Below are 6,000 nucleotides of genomic sequence, written 5' to 3'. Positions count from 1 at the left end.
CTTTTTTAAAGGAATAAGATTATTATAGCTCCTACACAAGTTCTAGTAAAACTACTTTAACACCTGAGCTAAAGGATAAAAGAGAAACTGTGGGTTTTTTCATGAACTATATGAGTATTCTCAGGACTTAGATGGTAAGAGCTTGTTCAGTGGCTGAAAATTAGGTGTTCTGAGAACAGTGTTCTCTAGTGCCTTGGGAATTCAGAGGCAGCTACAAGCAGACAAGTGTCCCAGGATGATTCAATAAATAAGGTCATGTTTGCAACAATTTCTTCACAGACTACATTGGATGTACAACATTAGGATCAATGTGACAGTAATTTCTCTGTTTTTTTATAAAAGAGGAAAAGGAAGCCAAGAAAATATAATTAAAGACGATATTTCAGAATGGAATAATAGAAAGCTGTGGGTATTGATTTTGGATGGGACTTGGGTTAGTTTTGTAGGTTTTTTGGTTTTGTTTTCTTTTTTTTTGCATAGCCTTATTCAAACATAAATAGCTTTGAAATTTATCCTTGTATCTTACTCTTTTAAAATATACTCACTGTACATTTTCTGGGCAGAAACAGTACTTGCTCTTGGCAACTCTCAGTTTTGCATAACATCTGTAATGAGCTATGAAAATTAGATAAATACCATGAACTTTTTCTTACTAATTTTTTTTTTTGCTAATCAAAACAGCAGATTATGTTTCCTTATGCTCCAAGATACACAACTTAGGAGGAGGGGGTTATTTTTTCAAGAATATTTTACTTTCCTTATCCCTTATGTAAACTCTTTCTGTATCAAAACAATAGTCTTTCATTCCTGAAGTCAACTGTATATGGAATCTTCAAAACACTCCCTTAGCTTAAAAAAAAAATTAAAAAACACCCTCTTCCCTTTGATGAAAAGGTACTTATAAAACCGGGTCAGGTTAAATAGAAATATGTGACAAATGGGGTAGGCTGAAGAATGCATCTCCTTGAGTTTCAGAATTTTATAGAGCACCAGCAGCACTTTGTGATTTAAATTAATAATGAAGACAATAGTGTATGGAGCCTCTGATAAAGAGTTTGTGGAAACCTTAAAGGGAGTGAAGCAATCGCAAACAGTCATGCCTGAAAAATAAAGGACTTCAGGACACTTCAGCTCCAAATGTCCTCTCTACCTCCTAAAATACAGGAAGCTAGCCACAGGCTAGCTTTTATTAAGTATGAGGTGTGCATTCTGAATAGGATATATAGTAGTACCTGAAAGAACTGCATACCAAATACAAGAAAACCCCATAAGATTCTAATCCTAAATGTGGCAATTCACTTTATTATCCAAATGAGTTTGTTTTCTACAGGAAAAATTTCTTTATGTTGTTTTGATCTTCCAAGTCAGGCAAGCTCCTGGGAGGTCACATCCTCCAGATGAGTTTTGCACTTTGGGGCTATATTGCACAGATCTGTGTTGCTCACCGCAATATGGCAAACAGCACCAACACGTATTTCCAATGAGACAGTAGAGTATGAGGAGGCAATACTAGGTCAGCACCTGAAAACAGATGAAACAGTTCTGTCAGCACAGTGGGGTTAATAAGATTTATCTTTTAAGTCTTGGCATGGTTGCTCATTTTACTCATATAGGTGAAAGAAAAATTATTTTAATGGAAGTTACATTAAACTAATTGAGAATCTCAGGCTTTCAGACTTAAATATTTGTGTGAATATATGGAAAACTTTATCCAAGATATCATAAACAATAAAAATTATTATTTTAATTGTTTATTGTAAAAGAAAACAAGCAAGAAAGCCGGCCTTTTATGCTTTGTGTAGCTTGGTTATTTTCTGATTGGAATTTTCATAAACTCCTGGAGGTGTTTGGAGCCCCCTTGCCACATTGTAACTACAATAAAATCAACCTTCACATCTCAAACTTTCTCCAAAGGCAATTCTTTCCTCTGTGTCAGGAAGGAGTGGGAAGAAGGGGAGTTAACCAGATTAATGTTTGTCTAGCTAGCAGAATGCTTGTCGTCGTTGATCAGGACTCTAATTTATGTGACCACATGAGAGACAGAGACTCTCGGTCAGCAACTCTCTTGCTCAGTACAGGAGGAAGATATTGGCCAAATTTCAAACCTATTATTTACTTTTGAAAATACAAGTTCCACTGGGATTTCCGTGATGAATAATTTTAGCCTGAGAGGGAGGTAGGACCAAATTAATATAGCCAGAAAGCCACATGGTGTAGCCAATGGCTGCTGAAAACTCTTAATGTAAAACAAAACAAATCAATTATTTCTTATTAATTATGATTTAATATTACAAAACTTCAAAATTCTATAACATTTCCTAATATTAAGCAAAGAAACAGATTTTATTTGTTTGAATTAAAAGTGAGTTAAGATAAAGAAGAACTTGCCTCAGGAAGCAAGCATGAAATAAAGATGAAATAAAACTTGATACCAGGGCTGAAGTCCTGGGTGATAGTAGACAAGGAAGGATGAATAATGGAGTCATTAATTATCCAGGGAAGACTGACAAGACTTGAGGACTATCTTCCCAGATGGAAAGAACTGAAATGAAAGCTAGTGACTGGGTTTTACAGGAGAGAGCTGGAAAGTGGTAGCAAGCTCTGGGTTAAATATGATGAGAGTAACTGTTCAATGGGAAGGGTAATGAAAATGTTGTGCCAGAAAATATGAAGCAGGAAGGATGAGTTTCACCTCACCTCACTTTAAAAATCTTTGAGTTAGTCATTCAGATTCCCTTTATAGGCAATAAGTACTTCCAGGGAGTGAGTCACCTGACCTAAATTAGACGTCTATCTTGAGATGAGATGAATCACACACTCAGAGTGTCTATTGATATCTATTGACTATAAAAGGAACCAGGACTTGCTTAGATGCAGACATCTACATTGCAGATGAATATCATCCTTAGGCATTTTACAGAGTAATTTGATAAACACCAAGAAAATCCATTTTTTGGGGCCAAGCTTCAAATACAAAATGTGGGCACAGGGAATCTGGTACCCTACACCTCACAATATAACTGGAAATAGGATTAATAGGCTGGGTCTTAGGATAATCCTTTACTGAGTTGAGAAGGAGAGGCCACAGAAGGAATGTTGCTCTGCAGAAAACTGCTGTTAATGACAATAATTAGACTGAATCAGAGGCTCTGCTTAAAAGACAGAAGTAAGATATGTGTTGGGCGGAGGAGAGAGGGAGCAAATGGAATGCGGGATACTGCATCTAATCAGAGACTGATATCAAAGTGTTAAAACTTTATTAAAAGCAGAATCTAAACAAATGCCTTTCGATTCTGCTCACCCTCCCAAATTCCTTAATGGAGAGTTTAAATGAAAATAAAAGTTCAAAATAAGTTCAATCACTCTAAAGAAGCTCTTATATCTGAACATTCTGTAATGAGAGCAATTTGTTATATATTAACTGTAAGATTTAAGAAGTCAAATTTTAGAAAGGTGTGGCTCATGCTAGCAAAAAACTGCCACATATTTCAAATTTCCCATTCTTTTAAATATCATGTTATATTTACACTTGCAGGTTATTGAATATAATCTGTGTTTTTAATTCTTTGATTGCTTTCTGCTCTGTAGTCTCACTTATGCACTGTGTCATCACTTGATTGAAGTGGACCAAAATTTTTACATTGACTTCTGTTGGTGCAATGCCAAATCTCATGCATCTACAAACACAAGATATCCATCATCAGTAATATTTTACTCTGTGTGCAAAAGATAAAGCAGAGGTGTTGATTTTGGTTGCCTTGGTTGGGGACTGCCAGTTTGAGAATCCTGGTGGAACCTCAGGTGCTATTCTATATTCACTATTATATTCACTATTTATATTATTTATATTATATATATATTATAATCACTATTTCAATAGTGGAAATAGTTTAAAATTTGTTCCACCTTTTCTCAGATAGACACACCCTGTTGATACACAACTTCCCTACTTTGCAATTAGGATGTTGCAGTATGCCCTGCGTGGGATCACCCCTCTTCTTTGTGGAGGTAACTGTTTTCAGAAAGTGTTCTGCACTCTGTGGGATTTTCTGAGCTGTAATAATCAGCGGACAGAGAACCAAAGCATTTTTTCAAGGTAGCCATGATACAAGTTGAAATATAGATATTTAAGTCAAATACTGTTATTAAGCAGATGTACTTATAAAAAATTATATTGTGTCTACAGTACAATAAAGTTACATCACTGATGACAGTAATTTTGTTTTCCCTAATACTGTACAGGAATTTTTTGAACAGGATTGTGAGTACATTACTGATACATCAGCAATACAAACCCAGCAAATATGCAATAGATTAAATGAGGTATATGGTAAAATCCGCCCTTTAAAACTACAAAACTCCAGGGAGGCTAAAACATGGAAACATCTACATAAAAGTTGCTTGCATAATTCATGGCAAGGCTTAGTATCATCTCCATTAGAGGCAATATAAGGAATACAAAGACAATTTTAAAACAACCAGTGAAACATTTAAATTTGGTCTGCATTCAGACTTAGTGTGGAGATTCCAGTGAATCTTAGAGTGCATTTCTTAGTTTAACATTTGTTTTGCTAATTCCTCCATGTCTCCATGGATTGTATTTACTGTTCTGTTGCTAATGCATTTTAAAGCTTTAAAGCTTTTAACCTTTAATCTCCACTTATTCAAGTGAGGTTAAGTGATCTTTTTCCTTACCTTGTGTCCAAAAACAGGTCTTCAATCAAACATTCTTCTGAAAAGACCACACTCACACTTACCTACATCCTCATAAGCTTCCTTTTAAATGCGGAATCCTTTCTTAATGGTAATTCATAAGAAACATATTAAACAGCTAGTGCAGCATTCAAGAGCAAAATAAACACAGTTTTTTCCTGTGTCTTTTCACATTTAAAGGGGGAGAGACAAAGCACACTTGACAGAGACACATAGACAGGGTGCTTCACAGCAAAAATGATACTACATTTATTTGAAGTAGTAGCGCAATACTGTTACTGTACTGCATCACATAGATTTTGCTGAGATAAGAGCCAAGCATCAGGGAAAAAACCAGAAAATCGGATATGCTGTATCCAGGCAGATATGTTTTTAAACAAATCAACTTCAGAATTGGTTTTGTCAGTGTAGATACTGAGTTATACTTAATTCAACAAAGACTTCAGGAAATAGCAATGTTTCTAAACATTTGTTAAGCTTTTCCATTGGCATTCCTCCCTAATTCAATCCCCAACACATTCTACCTTCTGGAGATGCCTTCATCTTTTTCATGATGAAGAGGGAGCCTGGGAGATGAGCTCGGAGCAAATAGACAGCCTTTTGACAAAGAAAACTGGGACTTAGTGTTCAGCCACCTTACACTACAAAGGGAGGCACACAAGTACTTGAAAAATCTGTGTCTACGGATTTCAAAATGTCAAGTTTTGCACCTTTGTTCTTGCTGTGCATGGGTAAGATAGGAATCTGAGGACAGCAGAAACAAAAGACCTGCAGAAGAAGAAGCAAGTAGGCAGGAGGCTATACAGGTCCTCAGATGGGTCTCTTAGTAAAAAAAAAAAATCCCTTCTAGAACGGAGATTCACAGAGTACCTAAATCCAATTCTTATTTATTCAATTCTTATCCTTGGTCTCTAGGTTGAAATTGTTAACCAAGTCCCTGGTTAGCTAATCTAAGATTTGTTAATGAGATCTAATTACATGATTTCACCATGAAATCATTCTTCTAGAATTTTCCATATCCTCCAAGATTCTGTATAAAAACTGTATGTGAAAACAGGGATTACATGAAAGTATCAGTTCAGGGAAATGCTGACATGCTCTTTCATTTTATGTGGATTACTGAACACAGGCAGTATCAGTCTTGAAAACAAGTGAATGAGAAATCCAAACTTAAGAAGCTACAAAAACTGTGACTTTGAATTATCAGAGACAGATTCAAAGCTGGTTGTTGTCCTTAGGAATTTTTGTGCTTTCCCTGCAATCTATCAGTCAGCTTCCAGATAAATC

This window comes from Neopelma chrysocephalum, unplaced genomic scaffold, assembly GCF_003984885.1.
Source record: "Neopelma chrysocephalum unplaced genomic scaffold, ASM398488v2 Primary Assembly neopelma1_25, whole genome shotgun sequence".
NCBI lineage: Eukaryota > Metazoa > Chordata > Aves > Passeriformes > Pipridae > Neopelma > Neopelma chrysocephalum.
Note: the sequence above shows the minus strand (reverse complement) of the source record.